Source organism: Tachypleus tridentatus, chromosome 1, assembly GCF_004210375.1.
Source record: "Tachypleus tridentatus isolate NWPU-2018 chromosome 1, ASM421037v1, whole genome shotgun sequence".
NCBI lineage: Eukaryota > Metazoa > Arthropoda > Merostomata > Xiphosura > Limulidae > Tachypleus > Tachypleus tridentatus.
In genome coordinates this window covers 58,549,514-58,570,771 of record NC_134825.1, presented here as the reverse complement: position 1 = coordinate 58,570,771, position 21,258 = coordinate 58,549,514, and the positions used below count along the sequence as shown (strand labels likewise).

Sequence of the window (21,258 nt, the reverse complement as noted above, 5' to 3'; positions counted from 1 at the left end):
TGTAATACGAAAAGTTTGGCACTCTAAGTTAAATATTTTGACGTTTAACATTACTCCATTAACGGTCGAAACATATTTTGTGATAATTATAAAAGTTTTCGCACGAAGAAACTGTGGACATACTTCTGATAAACCCGTGTGCCAGTTATTGGTTCTAATGAAATATCCGTATTTGACCGTCACTGTTATATCGCATCTATTGTCACAAAGTGTGAAAAGCGTTTTCGCGATAACTGGATACGAACCGTGGATCTCGTATTCACAGGCCGGTACGGTAGTCACTATAGTCAATGACTGATCTGCTAGTTAGTTTCGTGTTTGTTTAATTTATATTAATAATAATATGTTATTAATTAACACTGGATATATAATAACAATACGTACATCAGAAAGTATTCTTCAATGACGTTGTTTTATTAATTTAAGCAAATGTTCTATTAATTAATCACTCATTTGACGTTTTTAATTTAAACTTGTAATAATTGCAAAGAAAGCAAATTGAAATTAATTAGATTTTCACTTCTGTTTCCCTGAGAGGACTCACAGAAATTCCCAATAGAAACATGATTTTCAAGTCATGGGCCATATTAAATATAGTTATTTCAATTTTATTAATAAATTTATATCATTAAAGCTTCTGGGACAATAACTTCTCAAATCTACATGTAATTATCTTAGTCCAATTCAAGATATTTGTTCTGCACTGATAAGCAAACTTGGCTACATGAGTGTAAGTGAATCTTCTAATTTCCATTGTTCCCGCTAGTGGTCACAAAGAATTTTATTCAACTTTTTTTACACGCTTGTTCAGATGATACTACATTTGTGCCATCAAGTCTCAAGATGCAGTGGTCCGCATCATCAGAAGATTGCTCATTAAAGTAAAGCCAGCGAGACTGTCACCTGTGGGCGCCCATTATTTCGAAGGTCCATTCTTTCTGCTTCGCTGATTTCTTCTTGGACGTATCTTTACCCGTCGGTCAAGTCAGTGATGCGCGCAGGGCAGCAATTTTCGAAAAACACAAAGAAAACTCAGAATAAAATTCGGTTACAAGTATATAAAATAAGGTGTTGTCATTTTTGCTCGTGCTTCAAGTTATCCTTGCGAGTAAGGCTCAGCAAAGGGACTGGACAATGAGATGTGTACATGGTTTGAATAATTAAAACTCGTGATCTAGGTTGCACTTTACGCTTTGTTTTCTTAACAAATACATATATGCAATTAGCAGGAAATTGTGGTACAAGAGAAACACTACACGGTAACACATGTTCTATTTCTTTTTATTAAACTATGACGAAATGATTAAGCACAGTAGCTGTGGAATAGCCTAGGAAATTTGAAACCAGACATAATTGTTTCTGTAATTTGAAACTTTGTAATGTCCTAGAAACGATTAGTGATTTTCCTCATATGAAGCAAGACATTTGGAAAGTAACGCTAACTTTTCAGTTCATTTACTGAATTAAACTCTTCCAAGACTGAAACGTTTTGTCTTACATTTCCTGGGATTCTTAATTATTATTATAATTATCATTATTCATTTACTATTATTGGAGTTTTAATATTAATTTTGGGGTTGAAAGTGTTGCAGTTTTACAGATTTAAATGATTGCAAGTTTCTTTTGAGAATAATTGTTGTAACAAAAATTACATTTTGTTTGAACTCTTATAGATATATTTTGCTTAAAATCATAAATCAAATCAAGTCTGATTTTTGGACTTAACCAATTTATGAACTATTTTCGGGAATCAATTTACATAAATACTTGCATTTGTTGACTTCTCTTTTACACTTAGAGTTTATCACAAATTCGCTAAAACGTTAATTACCTTGTTTTGAGTAGGTCAACAGGTTTATAGGGTCTTTATCTTTAAGGGTTTACCTAAAACGTTACAAGGGATGAGCGTAATCTCGTTGTTTGAGTGCAAGGCTGAGGATCAAAAAGTCAAACGTTCGATTCTGCGACATGTCCTACGTTCTGCTTTTTCAACTGTAGACAACTAGAATAACAGTCAATCTTGCCATTCAGTTAAGGGTAGCCGGTGAATGCTTTTTACTACCTGTTCTTTCTGTGGTTAATAGTAAAGTTTGGATAGTTGTGCCTAAGCATCAGAATTTGTGACCTTAGTGTTTTGCTAATGTGCCTTATAAGGTGCGTCACAAGTACATGCCAATTTTTCTTAACCGATATCTTTATTTTGGTCGTCATTGGGACAAATATGAAACTGTTACATTTTTCTTAACCTTCATAAATTTAAATCATATTTCTTTGTTTTTGAATTTCGCTTAAAGCTACAGGAAGGTTATCCGCGCTAACTTAAAAGTGATACATTAAAAGAAAGGCAGCCAACCATCATCACTTACTCCAAAGGCTTAAGCTACACTTGTCAGATCGAATATTAGAATTTAATCGGCACTTTTATAATACACCCACAGTCTCACAATGCATAGCGAAATTTCTTCACAGTACTTGACTCAAACTGCGAAACCTTAATTCCACAGTCCATATTGATACATTCGTTCCTTTCTGTAAAGACACTTCTTTCTTCATTCAGAAGAAAGCAAGTTACAATCTCATGAAATTTACTGTGAAAAATAATTTTACTTTTATTTCACAAAAGTGGCATAATGCTTTAAGATATACATGTTTCTTTGTGATTGAAATACTTCTTAAAACGTTACAGATACAGTCTAAATTATAAGTCAAAATTAATCTGCTCTCGAAACTATGACGTATTGGACATCTTAACCAAAGATTAAGATCAGACATTTCCTTTACGAGATGGGGATAAGTCGAAAGTTTTAATGTAGATGTCTCTGCACATTTCTTCTGAGCGTGCCGCTAAGTGCTTCTTTGCAAGGTGTATAATTATACAAGACTCCACCGTGTCTTAACGAGTCAACTTGACAAAAAATCAATCTTCTCATGATCAAATCTATAAATGGCAAAATGTCACTAGTACACATAGTTCCTGCTTGTGAATTTATATATTTAATACTCAATAGTGACGTGTGGAATTCTCCTACAATTGGATTTTGATACAAATAATAGGCATGCCTATTTTGTAAATACTGATGAATGCTCCACTGCATTTTTGCGATCTAACAAATAGAAGCTGATATCAGCTTAAGATTGAAAGCTTCCTATCTTAATATTTTATACTGTGTTAATAGGATGCATTATGCATTATATTAACGCTTGTTTTGTTGGGTTTTTTTTGCCTGTAGCACGAGAAGTGAAATCCTGACTGGCCACGGGGCTAGTTTTATTATCAAGTGAAGATTTCATTTTATGTTTGTTAAAAGCTCATTGTCTTTGAAGGTCACCAGTCCCAATTCAAGGTCACATCGGTCATAAACCTTTTTAAAGTAACCGGGCTCTATATTTCGTTTTTCTCCAACTTTATGTAGAACGTCTTTTCTTAAACAATGAAGGACACGACATCAAATCGCATACATGCTTCACGACTGATCTACTTAATGTCGTGGATCACGCCAGGTTTGATTACCATCATTCCTAGAAAGAAAAAAAACAAAGAGCAGTTTCTAAGACTACGCAAAAAAATTGCTTTCACTCACAAATTTTCCAAATTCCTTATTTTAAAAGAAAATAGATATAGCAGCCATTTTAATTTAATTTTAGAGAGAAAGGTATATTTGAAGGTAGTGGTATGCTTGAATATTGAGTAGTTATACACGTTTTGATTTATGGAATATTAAGAAAAGGCTTAACTCGTTTACATAAATTGTCAGGATGATAGTATTCCATTTTAAGATTCCTTGTTTCGTTATCTTAGAAAGAAAAATGAAAGACTTCAACAACTTTTTACACTAGAAGCTCTATTTGTGTACTTTTGTGTTTTGTACATTTATTGTAAGTTGGTCTTGGTACCTATTTTTTAAAAGTCCACATGTAATATAAACTTATATAAGTACATTACAAGATACGGTTTAAGCTCATTCTGTGGCTATGAAGTTCCTTTTTTTTTCATATCAAAATTTAGTTATTTTAACCGTGTTTGTAAAACAATTGGGTACCTGTCAAATTTGAATATTTTTCTCGGGATCAAAAGTAGCAAATATACTGATGCATAATGAAAACGCAGTAGTCCACGTTTTGCATCAACTGCTCAATGAGCTCATACCAAATGCTATTTTCGTTTGAAATAGTAGTCAAATAGAATTTGTTGATTATTTGAGTGTTATTGTATTTCAGAGTAACAAATTATTATGAATCCAAATAGTGAGGAATATTTCATTAGCTCACTTTCTTGGTTGTTGTGGGGCCATTGAAAATAACTAACGAAACATTACTGAATAATTTAAATCGACAATATTGACCTTTGGCCTATCATAATGAAATTAAAAGCTTTTTCTTTCTTTATTATTCGCGGATTTTTATTCTAACTCTGATAAGAAACAACAGTGCAAATCTGGGTTTCGATTCACCGAAACGGACAAAGTGCAAATAACCCATCGTTAAATAAAAGTATCAAAATATAATATTTTACTTTACTTATAAGGATCGGTGAATTTTGTCGATATTTTTTATTTATTTAACTGCCATTATCAAAGAAAGGAGATATATCAACTAAAATATGCATTATTATTTATATTAGCAGATGTACATTTTTTTCTTATTTCGCGCAAAGCTACACAAGGGCTATCTGCACTAGCCGTCCTTAATTTAACAGTGTAAGACTAGAGGGAAAGCAACCAGTCATCACCACCAACTCTTGGGCTACTCTTTCACCATCAAATAGTGGTGATTGATTATTACATTACAACGGCCCTAGGGCTGAAATGGCGAGCATGTTTGGTGCGACGGGGATTCGAACCCGCGCCGCTCAGATTACGACTCGAGCGCCATAACCACTTGGCCATGCCGGGTCTACGTGGTAAGAGGTTTATGAAAGTTAACAGATAATTTATGCAAGTCATTTATTTATTTTATTTATGTTTAACTGGGGTTTGTAACTATGTATTCAGAAACTTGCCTAGGTTGGTATCTAAGTTCTCTATTACTATCTACATAGAATGAATATTTCCATCATTTTCAACTGTATCATCTGGAGATGCTTTTTATTTGGTCTGGCATGAACAGTTGGTTAGGGTGCTTGATTTGTAATTTGCAGGTCTAGAATTCGAATTCCAGCTCCAACAAACATGCTCACCCTTTCAGCCGTGAGGCATTATAACGTCACGGTCAATCCCATTATTCATTAGTAAAAGAATAGCCCTAAAGTTGGTAGTTGATAGTGGTGACTAGCTGCTTTCCCTCTAGTCTTTTATTGCTATATAAGAGATTGTTGGCGAGACAGCCCTCATATAGCTTTGCACGAAATTCAAACGAATGCAAACGTTTGATCTGTCTATGATAGTTAATAATACTCCATTAGTAAAAGGCAAAATAGATAAATATTATTTATTATCTGTTCATTATACGTTGTGTAATAACAGATTTATATAAAATGTGGAAACAAATATTTCAGTACAAATATAAATTGAATAATATCTGTTTCATGGAAGTATCTTTTTGCGCTTAAGTAATTACTTTTTGAGGTTTTGGTTACCAGTTGGAAGGTTTGGATGGGTGCCCACGAAAAAGAAAAACAATGAAGGAAATCATTTTCGTTAAACCTTACAGTCTTTTCTTATTCTTTCAGTTATCCTTTCTGTTCTTGAGAAACTTTCCTTGTGTACTTTCTTTGGCATGATAACATCCTAATTGACGTATAAAGTACAAAAAGTATGTGTATTTTTATATGTTTAATAATAAAGTACGTAAAGTACACATTGTTGAGAGATGTTGTTATGAGATGTTTATATCAATGAATATTAAATATAATGAATAGAATTATTTTTTTCTGAAATATGCCGGTGGCATTATAAATAATGGAGATACATAAGAATAAAATTATTTAGGTGCATTGGGGTTGTACCTTGTTGGGACAGCTGTAATTCTTCAGATTTACAACGCTAAAAATAGAGGTTCGATTCCCCTCGGTGGACACAGCAAATAGGCTGATGTGGTTTTGCTATAACAAAGCACACACACACATACACACCACTGGGGCTAATTATTTAAATAACATTTATTTTCTATTTTATCGAAGATAATAACCAACACGTGACCTAAAAACATCTCACTTAATATAAGTGTACTTCTCTTAAAAGTAGTATAGACACTATAGGAAAAAAAATCTTGAAATGATTGATGACATTTTAAAACGAAATGCAATTCTAGAATTAATGTTTTATCAGTCATAAATATAAAGAGCGTTTCTGTTTAGCTCTAAATATACAAATATGATTGAAAGTACGTATACTTCATGTAATGAAAGAGGAAACTGTGGAAATCCCACCAGTACTTCTAGTGGCAACTTACACTGACTGATTATACTTAGCCAGCACCGAAGCTGTGAAATCTATCCACGTTAAAAGAAAAATAACGTCTTCTAGACACATACTGAATAAAATTCTTAGATGATTAAATTATATTTGACAGGTACATATGCAAAAGCCTAGGAAAAGTAAGAGCTCAAACAAACATACACTATCAAATTATTGTAGTTTATTTCTTCATCAGGCTACACACTGGTTTATCTGCATTTTTCTTCAGGGGCAATTCGAGCTTTTTTTCTTTTTTACGTGCTTACTGTTGAGCTAGCTGAGTACTATTTATATTCTTATAAAGCATTTCTGTTCAAACATTGCTGAATTAATAAAGGGACTTTGGACCATATATCTCATTAATCTGTACTTTCTTGGACATATCATGATACGGTTCTTTTCGAAGAATTTTCAGAATATAATTTTAACCTTAAATTGTTTATATGTACAATACATTCATGATGCCAACTACATTTAGTAGGTAGTTTCAAGAAAGGCCATTTTTGAGTTTAGAACTTTTGTTTGTATGAATTGCGTAAATTCTGGATTTCACCTACTGCAGCTAATGTATAATTTTGGTCGTAATTATTGACACTTTCCGCGTTTGGGAGCGTTAAAAATGTTAAAGAAAATGGGTTATACCTGTGACGATCAATTCCACTTTTGTTTAACAGTATCTGTTAAGTTAGCGGTAGCTGCTATCTGTTTACTTCCTACGGTCAATTCCACTTTTTTATTGCCTCCTCTATGGTCGTTTTTTCTTTGAATTTCGCGTAATGTTACACGGAGACTATCTGTACTAGCCATCCCTAATTTAACACTATAAGACTAGAGGTAACTCTTGGACTACTCTTTTACCAACGAATAGTGGGATTCACCGACATATTTTAACGCCTCCATGGTTGAAAGGGCGAGAATGTTTACTGTGATGGGGATTCAAACCTGCGACCCACATATTTCGAATCGAGCGCACTAACCACTTGGCCATACCGGATCACCACTTCTATGCAGAAGCTCTAAGTTACAGACAACTATACTTGAACAATAGTTGTCAATAAATTATTTGCTTATCCCATGTGATGTATAATTTTGTTGAGGCTAAAAATACCTAAACTAAAACTATAATTCTGTGATAAACCTTATTCTAACCTTGCATTAACCCTGTTCTAACCTTACCCTTAGTTTGAAATTGATTAATGTGTACTCGAGTTTTCAGAAAGAAAGCAAGAAAAAATATTTTTGAAATGTTAACTTCCATAATTAAATAGTTTAATTTAAATCTCATCAATTAGTCCTCAAATATTTAGGCCCAGCATGGCCAGGTGTTTAAGGCATTCGACTCGTAATCCGAGGGTCGTGGGTTCGAATCCCTGTCACACCAAACATGCTCGCCCTTTCAGTCGTGGTGGTGTTATAATGTGACGGCCAATCCCACTTTTCTTTGGTAAAAGAGTAGCCCAAGAGTTGGCGGTGAGTAATGATGACTAGCTGCTTTCCCTCCAGTATTACACTACTAAATTAGGGACAGCTAGCGCTGATAGCTCTCGAGTAACATCCGCAAGATTCAGAACAAACAAAACCTCAAATGTTTAATTATGCTTTCTTTTATCTTGACTTTTCCAAGCTTTCTTTTAGTTTTGTGACTGAAATATCCTTTTCGTTGTGAATCTGATATTTTTTTCAGTATAGTTAAGTGGGGAAATGTTTAACTTAAAAAAAAAGATATCACTAAACTTCAACTAGATCGTATAGATTTAGACATCGGTTTTGAACATTTGAATAAATTACATCAAAGTCAACTATTGTATTTCCTTGGGTTTGTTTATCGGTAAAAAAACTTTCTCAGTTATTAAGTTGAAAAATAATTAATTAAAGAAATTAAATTAAGTGGGCATAAAGTCATTATGCTTAACTCTTAATCATAATTTTCCCTGCCTTTCAGCCCTTGAACTGAATAAACTACTTCATGAAAAACTTATTTGAATACCCAGCCGATAATAAACGGACAAAATTAATTTATTTTTATTTCTGATGATGACCGACCAAAAACGTAGTGTTAAGAGAATTGGAAGGTCCAAGATACTCATCTAGAGACGTTTTGTACATTCAACTGAGGGCATATAGAACTGTCAGACAATACGGGTATTTGGTCAAGAATAGCATGTAGTGACGAAGACTGCTACTGACTGATTGCCCTTTCTCATATCAATAGTTCAAAGTTCGGAGTGATTATGCCTAAATCATGAGGTCTCTGACCTAGTCGTTTAGTCCATGTGTCGTATAATTTACTGTTCAGATTGAGGATATTGAATACCAAACATTATTAAGTAAAGAAGCTATCCAATCCTTTAGAAAATCGGATAATTATTGGGAGAAATAGAAGATTTCAGAAACGTTTAACAGAAATCTTTAGTGCCCCAAAAAATTAAGTATATTGTAACGTTATGGAGCCAGAAATACAATAAAGATCATATAATAAAAGTATTTATGTATTCTACTGTTTCGAAACACTTCCGGGTTTTCCCTTTAAATGTCCAAGCACTTCCAGATACTGAAAATGTAGTCCATATTGTTTTCTAGTTAGTAAGACGTCAGAATCCGTTTTAATTTATATATATATATATTCTTTAACAAGTGAAATTCATAAAGAAATGGTCAGCTGTTGAGAAGTTCGAATCATAAACGACTATAACTAGTCTATCTCTGGGACAGCGGTCAGTGATCGCTAAAATCAGGGCTTTGATTCCCCTCGATCGACACAGCAAATAGCCTGATGTGACTTCTCTACAAGAAAGCACACACAGACTATAACTAGAAACACTTTAAAGACGTTTTAAATACGTAAATAATAACAATGTATAAAGAAAAATAATGATAATGATCTGCTGTACTTGTAAAAAGAAGTTTAAGTGGAACTAAATATAAAATTGAATAAATACAGTTGTGGCTGATAGAAATTTCCCATTGTAAAATAGTATTCACCATTAGCTTATATCGCTACACCGACATGAGGTATCGTTCAAAACTTTACATATAAAGTGATTGTGGAATAGCGTTGTTTTAGCCAGGTGGTTAAGGCAGTGGACTCGTAATCCGAGGGTCGTGAGTTGGAATCCCCGTCATACCAAACATGCCCACCCCTTCAGCCGTGGGGGCTTTATAATGTGACGGTCAATCCCACTATTTGTTGGTAAAAGAGTAGACCAAAAGTTGGCGGTGGGTGATGATGACTAGCTGCCTTCCCTCTAGTATTACACTGCTAAATTAGGGACGGCTAACGCAGATAGTCCTCGTGTAGCTTGCGCGAAATTCAAAAACAAAACAAATTTTTACTTGAACATCGAACAACATATTTCAGTTTTGTTTGTATGGTAAATCAAAAGGCAGAGACTATTATTTTCGTTAAAAATAATTTTGTATACCATTTTTATTCTGATTTAGCGATGCTAGATTATATAATTTTTGTTCTGATTAAGTAATGCTGTATTATATCAGTTTAGTTTTGATTCAGTGGTGCCACATTATACCAGTTTCGTTTTTATTCAGTGATACTAGATTACATCACTTTTATTTTGGTTCAGTGATGCCAGATGAAATCAGTTTCGTTTTGATTCAGTTATGCTGTGTTATGTCAATTTTGTTCTAACTCAACGATGTTAGATTATATCAGTTTCATTCCGATTTTATAGTTGTGCCGAAGTAGCGTTCTGTTAAGACAAATAACGAAGTTTTCATATGGCTCAGAAGCAGCTTACAACGCTCGAATATGGTGGTCAGTCCGTGAAGCGAACAGGTCGTGCATAGCTCACAGTTTTATGCAAAGATATTAAAGGAAGAAATAACGAACCTCCTTGTTCTAAGTTAATCAAGCAGTAAACAAATGGTTGAAAGAAATTTCAAATGTAAAAGACTAACAAAAATATATTAATTTTAAATGTGATGTATGAAAATTCGTTCTGTTTGAAATTTACATGTAATCATAAATTAATCAACTCTATTACATAATTCATAATCACATGTAACGTTAATGTTGGCTGTTTTATAAATGCAGTAACCTGTCGTCCCAGCATGGCCAGGTGTTTAAGGCATTCGACTCGTAATCCGAGGGTCGTGGGTTCGAATCCCTGTCACACCAAACATGCTCGCCCTTTCAGTCGTGGTGGTGTTATAATGTGACGGCCAATCCCACTTTTCTTTGGTAAAAGAGTAGCCCAACAGTTGGTGGTGAGTGGTGATGACTAGCTGCCTTCACCTAGTCTTACTCTGCTAAATTAGGGACGGCTATCGCTGATAGCTCTCGAATAGTTTTGCGCGAAATTCAAAAACAAACAAACAAGTAACCTGTCCTGTTCTAATAAATTATTTCTTTTAAGATAACATATCACTTAAACATCACAAAACAAAATATTTTTGTAAACGTTTAAATAAATAGTTGTTCTTAGTGTACTATGACAGGACATTCCGATTTAGCCATGTATATGTAAATAAATTTCAATGAGTGTGTAATATGAAAGTGGGTGTAGTGCGTAAAACAGTCTGTTTTGTCACTATATCGCCACTGACAGCTTTATCTGTTTTCCCACTGACACACCGGCCTATTTTTCAACCTCGACTTATGTTGTTCCGCACGCTTCGTGCTCCTTTGAATAACGTGGGTTTATAAATTTGTGAGTGTCATGACCTTTCTCTAACCAAATCAAATATAAGTAATATCATATCATAATCACCTGGCTTAACGTTGTGCGTTCGGCCGTTGAAATTCACTTGTTTGTTTCGCCATGAGTACTTTTGGAAGAAGCCGTTGGTATGATGATTATAGTAAAACTATATTTCTGCCATATCAGGCTCAAATATCAATGAGTTTAGGCATCATCCAAGTTCATCTGTTTTCCATTTTGTCATGTCTTTCATAACGCGAGTTTGACAAATAAAAAGTGGGTACCAATTATTTTCAGATTACAACAAGTTGCATAGGGCAGCTTACAGCACAAAAGTAAAAATGGGTGAAGTTGATAACTAACAGCGGAATTACTTTTGTCGCCCTCTATATAAAGTTTATTTTCTTTATTTCTTAACAACAAAATATAGAAGTAATAAAACGAGTCAAAGCTGGATTTTCTTCACGTTCAAACTGTTGTTTTAATGTATGATTATCTTTATCACAGACTTTGAAGACAGTAGTGTTAAGCTAATATCTTTAAGTACTACATTTTTATTCGATCCCTTAGAGTTGTCCCCCACTGGGACAGCGGTAAGTCTACGAATTTACAACGCTAAAATAAGGGGGTTCGATTAACCTCTGTGGACACAGCAGATAGCCCGATGTGGATTTGCTATAAGAAAACTCATACACGCCCTTAGGTTTTCCCGAGAAAGATTAGGTTATATTATAGAATTTCAATCACACATCAATGGATGTGATAGACATAGTGTTGTTGTTAATTTATAACACATTCTCCTTCTCGGAAAAACCTTAACCAACAATTAAAATACAGTGTGCTTAAAAATACAGCAATTCTATTAATATTGTTTCACGATAAATATAATTTATTATAATTACGTTTATACTAGCAAAAATCGGTTACACCATAACGTTATAGTATCATGTGTACCATCATGACTCAGTACCATGTTGAGCAATGTTATACTTAACAACCCACATATTATACGTGCTGATAATATGTGTAGAATATTCCGCAGACTGTGCAATGTCATAAGTAATGTTCAAAACGCACTTCGTTCGATGTCATCTTAATTCTAAGCCTACTAATCATCAATGGCTTATTAATGGAACAGCTTTTAAAATATAACGAAGCATATTCTACACAATAGCTAATTATATATTATATATTATAAAATGTTTAATGCAAACACAATTGTTCATTTTGTAATCAAAATATATTTGGTTTCAATGTTTATTTAGTAGGTAGTGATTGTCTCCAAGTCTAGTTATTGGTCTTATAATAAAATTCTCATCAAGGAATTATATCAAATTATTATGTTGAGAAAGTAGCATTAATTGTATCGAATTGTAAACTTACAACTCGCAGGTCGCAGAATTTTTTTTTTTTCAGACAGGTCAAATAAATTCTAGTATATAAAATAGGAAACAATTTAAACCTTAACTCCAGGAAAGTAAACTCTAATGATATTGTTGGAAAGTAAAGATGGAAACTACCACATTCCTTGGTAAACAATGATTACAATTTATATGTACGCACGACTCATCATACTGTAAACTGCTTATATATATATAATCAGGCTCATAATAAATTACCTTGTGTCACAATCCAAATTCTCATTCTTAAGTGTACTCCTTTCCACCAATTACAAAAGACGAAATTCAGAACCTGTGCCAGTCATTTATTAGGTAGAAAATATTTACGAAGCGAGTAATTTATGATAGGTATCTATAACATACAACCTCACCAGGCCTACCCTATTAATACTAATATAACAAATAATATTTGTCTTATTAGTACACTCATTAAGAAATATTTTCTCGGATCAGCACAAAAAAAAAAAAAAAACACAAGTTGTCTCATTATTATATCAAAAACACTTAATAACCTTGTTTGTTTTCTGTTTCTATTAGAACATTTAATTTTTTTTGTTTTGTTGTCAGGGAATCTTAATGAAGGTTTTAGAACTATTACATTTATATTATTATGTTGAGATTGGCATTTTGAGTTTCTGAAGGCGGCAAAAGAAAAACACGTTGATATTAACATTGTTCACAAAAAACCTTCAGGGTTGAAATAATATTTCTTTTTTGTTATCTTACTTATACAAGCTTTACTTTTCTATTACGTGTAATTGGTGTATCGTGTATCAATATGCTTTAAATCGATCTCTTTGTTATTGCATTATAAGATCTTACGGACTTCTGTGACCTTGTATACCTCATTAAACTATAAAATACTTTTATCTAAAGCTCACTCTCAATAAATGTCAGATTTTATTTTCATTGCAGATAGACAGTCAACAGTCCTTGTTGTCCAGCTTCTATTGTCTTCATTCGCGACCTTTTAATTAGGCTTCCCTACCTGCTCAAAAGCTAAGATACAGATCACAATTAGAAATACATTCGGTATATAATTTCGACCTGACCTCTCTGTGACATTATTTCGCAATTTACTTCATATGAGTCTTGAAAAACTGTTTGGTACCGATGCAGTATTCTAATGTAAACTCAATTATTTTACATACTATTTTCTCAAATTTAGATATTTTGACTAAAAGACGTTTCTCAGCCGAAACGATGAAATTGCCAAGATATCATTATCAATCTCTTCGCTGTGTATTCTACCTTATTCACTTTAAACAATACTTTGCAGTCTAAATGATACTGATTCGCACGTTTTTTTCAATCTAAACAACTGTAGCTATGATACTTTTAACAATTTACACAATGTTGTATTTATCACTTTGTATTGAGGTCAGTAAGGTCAGGCTGTTACGACACTCAACTCGCAATTTTAAAGTCGCAGGCTCAGCTCCCCGTCGCACCAAACATGCTCTCTTTTTCACTCATGAGGGCGTTATAAAGTAACGGTCAATCCCACTGTTTGTTAGTAAAGGAGTAGCCCAAGAGTTGGCGGTAGCTAGTGATGACTAGTTGCCTTCCCTCTAGTCCTACACTGCTAAATTAGGGACGGCTAGCGCAAATAGCCCTCGTGTAGCTTTGCGCGAAATTCAAAAAAACAAACAAACAAACAAACTCTTTTCTTTAAAACAAACTTTCCATTATGTGAAACATTTCTCCTCATGGGGACACGACCGATTAGGGTAAACTCAGTAGTGTAATAAGTATGCAAAACTGATATATTTTTATTAATTAAAATAGCATGTAATCACTACAACTATGACAAATTTACTGTCATGTACCTATTTTAATATCGATGATTATACTATGTAACACACATTTTGTTCCTGGATAGTATGTGTATTTCTTAATTGCTCATGTTGTAAATGTACAGAAAATCACCATTATTACCTTCAAACTTTGCTTTTGTGACCTGGATAATGAAATCTAGAAATTTATTTATTTTCTATGTAAAAACGGGCAAATTTGCACATTTTTATTTACATAAGGTCTAAATAAAACAACATATGAATCAAGATTTACATGTATTTATACTAAAGTTATACTAAAATGTTTAGAAGCGAGTAGTTTTTCGAGATTTGCGACTGTAATGTAGATCAATTTCACGTATTAGCCCCCAAATATAGTCAGTCTCCCATAATGTTTTTGTTATACGTTCCTTGGTGTTCAAAGTTCAGTACATCTTGGTGGAAGCGCTCGCCTTGCTCCTCTGAGTATGCTCCCATGTTCTTCTTGAATATATCAAGATGAGCGTCAAGGACATGAACTTTCAAAGACCAGCTGCAGCCCATATTGCCGTAGTTCTTCACCAGAGCTTCAAACAGTTTCACATAATTTTCGGCGTTGTGATTGCCCAAGAAGCCCCGAACCATTGTAACAAAGCTGTCCCAAGCTTTTTTTTTTTCATTCCTACTGAACTTTTTCAGGAATTCTGTGCACTCCAGGATCTTCTTTATTTGTGGTCCAACGAAGACACCAGCTTTGACCTTTGCCTCAGACAGCTTACGGATCTTTATTTGTGGTCCAACGAAGACACCAGCTTTGACCTTTGCCTCAGACAGCTTACGGAAAAAGTCTCAGAGGTACTTGAATGCTGCAGACTCCTTATCAATAGCTGTGACAAATTGTTTCATAAGACCCAATTTTATGTGCAATGGTGAGAACAACACCTTCTGGATGTCCACTAGTGGCTCACACTTGACATTGTGCCTCCACACAGAGAATTCGGTTTGTTGTGACCAGTTCTTCGTATTGTAGTGCGCTGCGGTGATCATGCTGTCCCAAAAGCAAAGATAACAGGGAAACTTGGTAAAGCCTCCTTGGAGACCCATCAGGAATGCCACCATTTTGAAGTTTCCGATAACCTCCCAGCCATACTTATCATACTTCAAGGCAGATACTGTCACAGAGTACATTTTTGCTCTCGTCTTGATAAATTGGCCACATACATAGCAGAATGCTTACAACTTCCTGATGCCATCTCTGATAAAATCAAATAGGTGAGATTAAAATAAAATCAAATTAAATCTATGTGTTCACTTAGGAAGCTGGAACTGCCTTGGAGACCCAACATATGAATCAAGATTTACATGTATTTATACTTAAGTTATACTAAAATGTTTATTACCTTCAAACTACAACATTCTAGAAAGTTCTTGAAAGTTTGAGAAAATTCTCTATCAGCTACTCAGCACTAAATCTTCCTGGAATGTTCTGGAAAATGGGTAAATTTGAAAATTTCATTACCCAGGTCACAAAAGCAAAGTTTGAAGAGAAAAATAGGTCACTACATTTACATTAGACATAAGCAACTGGGAAATAACACTTTCTGCCCAGGAACAAGAAAAAGTAAGAATTTTGTTACATAGTGTTATTAAAATTAAATTTATATTTAAAAATGTACATAACTTACCCTGTTAAACCTGTATTGCAAAATTTCCGCCAATCTACAAAAAAATGTACGAATCAACAATATATTTGTGTACATAAACATTTTTGTATCGTCTATATTGTTGTACAAGCTTAAATTTCTAGAAACTTTCCTCACGCCTGTAAATGTAACCAATACGAAACGCCAAGAGACAGTATATATTATTTGTTTGCTACTATTGTTATAATATAAGTCTCGGAAGCTATAAGTGTGATGAACGCTTTTTAATAACAAACTTAAGATATATGACTAGGAAAGTTTATAAAATCGAACTATACAAACAATACGGACATTAGTATATTTACCAAGATTTTTTGCTTCAATGGACTTTATGTGCTCTGCCTACCACGGGTATCGAAACCTGGATTCTAGCGTTGTAAGCCCACAGACATGCCGTTGTGTCATTGGGAAGGGAGCTATTTCCGAAGACATTATATAACTTTAGCCGTGAAATACTCGACGTGTGATCAGCGAAAAATCCAAAGCTAATTAGCTCCCTGCTAAGTGAATTGTACCTATATTAGTTAGTTAGTTAGTTATCACCATTAGATTCCATCTAGGAGCATAGGGCCGCAATCGCTTGCGGATTCTTCAACAAGTATTTAAGTGAGTAGGTTGTTAGCCCACTGCACCGAGCAGTCCCTAATTTAGCAGTGTAAGACTAGAGGGAAGGCAGCTAGTCATCACCACCCACCGCCAACTCTTGGGCTACTCTTTTACCAACGAATAGTGGGATTGATCGCACATTATAACGCCTCCACGGCTGGGAGGGCGAGCATGTTTGGCGCGACGGGGATGCGAACCCGCGACCCTCGGATTACGAGTCGCACGCCGTATGCGCTGGGCCATGCCAGGCCGTACCTACATTAACTGGAAATTAATTCGCTCATCGTAAGCCCTCGATAAGATATCAAGGAAGTTCCAGACTAGATATAAAACACAACATTGTTTGTAAAGTTTATTAAAAACTTTTGTGTATATAGATCATTATTTTAGTACCCATTATTGTAAATTATCAAGGAAGTTCCAGACTAGATATAAAACACAACATTGTTTGTAAAGTTTATTAAAAACTTTTGTGTATATAGATCATTATTTTAATACCCATTATTGTAAATTATCAAGGAAGTTCCAGACTAGATATAAAACACAACATTGTTTGTAAAGTTTATTAAAAACTTTTGTGTATATAGATCATTATTTTAATACCCATTATTGTAAATTATCAAGGAAGTTCCAGACTAGATATAAAACACAACATTGTTTGTAAAATTTATTAAAAACTTTTGTGTATATAGATCATTATTTTAATACCCATTATTGTAAATTATCAAGGAAGTTCCAGACTAGATATAAAACACAACATTGTTTGTAAAGTTTATTAAAAACTTTTGTGTATATAGCTCATTATTTTAATACCCATTATTGTAAATTATCAAGGAAGTTCCAGACTAGATATAAAACACAACATTGTTTGTAAAGTTTATTAAAAACTTTTGTGTATATAGATCATTATTTTAATACCCATTATTGTAAATTATCAAGGAAGTTCCAGACTAGATATAAAACACAACATTGTTTGTAAAGTTTATTAAAAACTTTTGTGTATATAGATCATTATTTTAATACCCATTATTGTAAATTATCAAGGAAGTTCCAGACTAGATATAAAACACAACATTGTTTGTAAAATTTATTAAAAACTTTTGTGTATATAGATCATTATTTTAATACCCATTATTGTAAATTATCAAGGAAGTTCCAGACTAGATATAAAACACAACATTGTTTGTAAAGTTTATTAAAAACTTTTGTGTATATAGATCATTATTTTAATACCCATTATTGTAAATTATCAAGGAAGTTCCAGACTAGATATAAAACACAACATTGTTTGTAAAGTTTATTAAAAACTTTTGTGTATATAGATCATTATTTTAATACCCATTATTGTAAATTCTCTTATTCTTTGTATATTAAAATATATTTGTATTAAAATGAAAAAATCTGCGTATCAAACTTCAAGTATAATATTCACTTATTATTGACATTTATTTAACTTCTAAATTTAAATTACTATTTATCTCAGTTTAAGGCTATTTGAAATTGTAATACGTAATACAATACATATAGCATTTTAATATGTATTGCATCTGGTCACTTAAGTCATTCTTTTACTTATTTAAAAAAACAAAAGACGGGAATGCGCAAGAAATCACATACTTATGAAATGGGACCTGGATGACAAAGTTTGATTAGCTAGTTTAAATGATACTTCTATGTTGTTCTTTCCAACCTAAACAGTCCTGTTTATAATATTCTCTTCTGTCCATAAAACACTGACTTTGATGCTATTTTTAACCTAAACAATACTTTATGTGAACTCCATTTAATCTAAATAATAGTATTATTAAAATTAGCCACTTTGCAGCTTAAACAAACTGAATGTTTTACGTTTCAGCCTAAATAACAGAGACTACGATCATTTTTTCAAGTTTATACAATACTGGCTATGATTGTTCTTATGATAGCCAGTTAGCATGCCAGGCGGTTAAGGAATTCGACACGTAATCTGAGGGTTGCGGGTTCGAATCTCCGTCCCAACAAACATGCTTGTACTTTCAGCCATGGGGACGTTATAATATGACGATCAATACCATTATTCACTTGGTAAAATAGTAGCCCAAGAATTGGCGGTGGGTGATGATAACTAGTTGCCTTCCCTCTAGTCTTACACTCCTAAATCAGGGAGGGTTAGCGCAGATAGCCCTCTTTTAGCTTTGCGCGAAATTCAAAAATAAACAAACAAACAAACAATTTCAGCCAGTTATGTCTAAACATTACTGACTATTTACCTTTCCAACCTCAATCACACATTCACAGCAAAGTCGAATGTTTTCAGCTATTTTAGTAATTTACGATAAACAAGTAACATATTTCAAAATAATGTGCCTAATGGATTTAAATTATTTTATATTCTGTTTATTGAGAAACGCACCTAAATCAAGGCCTAATTAACACTAAAATATCTTCATACCCTAATACACAATGAGGCAAATATTTTATGACGCTGACTGTATATTATACATAAATGATACGACAGTAGAATGTGTTTAGACAACGTATTTCATATTTATTGAGTAAATCATTCTAGGCCCGGCATGGCCAAGCGTGTTAAGGCGTGCGACTCGTAATTTGAGGGTCGCGGGTTCGCATCCTCGTCGCGCCAAACATGCTCGCCCTTATAGCGGTGGGGGCGTTATAATGTGCGGTTGGTCCCACTATTCGTTGGTAAAAGAGTAGCCCAAGAGTTGGCGGTGGGTGGTAATGACTAGCTGCCTTCTCTCTAGTCTTACACTGCTAAATTAGGGACGGCTAGCACAGATAGCCCTCCAGTAGCTTTGTGCGAAATTCACAAACAAACAAATCATTCTGAGTTAACCTGTGTGACAACGAAATAAATTATATATATAAATATGTATTAAACTATTATACATGAAAACACATTGTTCACAAAACGCCCCCAGTGGTACAGTGGCATGTCTACGGACTTACATGGCTAGAGCTTTGATACCCGTGGTAGGCAGAGCACTGATAGCTCATTGTGTTGCTTTGTGCTTAACTTCGAACAAACAACTTTTCGAAAAACTAAACGAAATGCTATCGAAAGTAGAGCATAATGCAAGTAAAATTTGTTTTTTATGGGAATTTCAGACAGTGTAAGCAACGTGGGTCAAAGCGGTGAATGTGTGTTTCAGATTGGACTAGTGAATTAGTGAACGTTTTCGATTTTGATGCACAGTTAGTGATCAAGCACTTTGTATAGGATGCCTTTACTTGTATTTATTGGGATAAAATATTATATTTTTAAATATTTAAAAAGTAGTTGATGTAAAAGTTTGTTGTTGTTTTTTACATAACGATGTAGTCTTGAATATTGTAAAACTAGTTTCTATTTTTACATTTCAAACATGTTTAAAGTTATCCTTAAGTAGCTGCGTAACCAGCAGATGTTAGTCACGTGACTTACCCCAGGGTAACAACGGAGCCCTCTCTATTACATTAGGCATGACCTCACGTGCCATTCTATTTATATAATTATGTGCACTTTTTTCTTATCACGTCAGTTCGGCTGTAATGAACATCAAAATGTAATATTTACTGCACTAGAAATTATCTAACTCTATTCTAAAGGAGAGCTGCTACAACGGAAGCAAAAACTATAGTCCTATTTTAAATTATTTTAAAATGTTTGAACCAAAAACGTAAGATCCCAAAATGTAACGTTAAATACAAAAATGAAGAGGTGGCCTATTCTGACAAGATACTTGGACCATGATCAGTTAAACGTAATATCACAATGTTGTAATTGATTTCGTTGTCTGCTCTTCTTTTCCATTTCGCAAGTCAATATTTTAACCTGGATATGGTCATTTTGACTAATTAACTCTTCAGTGATGACGAGAAAACCCACTTGTAGAGAAAAATATATATGTAAAAACGGCTGGTTTGGGTTGAGAAAAATTTTTATGTAAATATATAATTAACCCTTCGTTTACGTCTTGTGTAAATCTTCTTACAACCCCATATGTAAAGATTCTCTAATTTTTTTTGCGACGGACCATTCAAAATGTTGTACGCAAAATGTTTGCATTATATGATGTCAACTGCAATCGCCTTCGCTAACATCATACGATATCAACCACAATTGAGGGGTTAATAATATTTATATTGTAGTCACGAGAAGGTCAGTTCTATCAGCAGAACGTGAATCTGTCTCTAGAAGAACTAGACCATTAGTTTTTACATATAAGCGAATGAACTTGTACCAGATAATCCAGTCGTTTGTAGATATGACGTCATACGTAAAAAGAAAGTGTACCCCCTGTTGCTATTTAATGAGATCACTTCTCTAAATTTAGTTGAGTAACAATTATATGGAGAAAACTCTAGAAAATATTGCATCTTTCAATGGTCATTTAAATTTCTAAAGTAGTATAGAAGAGCGAACCTACGGAGTGAAAGCAGACTGAAAACATTATCGCCCTGCAGCCGTTGTAAACAGAAATATATTGGTGTTTGTATTTTGTTTGTTTGCTGCTACGTTCAAAGCTGCACATACGGGTTATCTGTGTTGTTCAACCCGCGAGTATCAGCACCTGATTTTTAGCGTTATAAGCTCTCGGACATGCTCTCAGAGATGGTAATTATGCACATTTATACTGCCACTTGTTGTGCTTACATGTTTGTGTCAAAGAATATATATGTATGTTTATCATTAGGTAGCAAATAATATGATTTATTTAAAATATTTGAATGCCTATATA

The 21,258-nt window shown here is 33.7% G+C and overlaps 1 protein-coding gene across 4 annotated transcripts in view; it reads left to right on the top strand.

Annotated features, from left to right (window-relative positions):
- LOC143249496 (zinc finger protein 423-like) overlaps positions 1 to 21,258 on the top strand; it is a 199,075-nt gene that overhangs the window by 131,915 nt on the left and 45,902 nt on the right. Inside the window, exon 1 of one of the 4 annotated variants that reach the window (XM_076499469.1) lies at positions 20,949 to 21,134. The exons of the other annotated variants lie outside the window; for them this stretch is intronic. The gene's annotated coding sequence lies outside the window, so the exon portion shown is untranslated. Of the gene's footprint in view, positions 1 to 20,948; positions 21,135 to 21,258 lie in introns of those variants that run through there. 4 annotated transcript variants of the gene reach the window in all.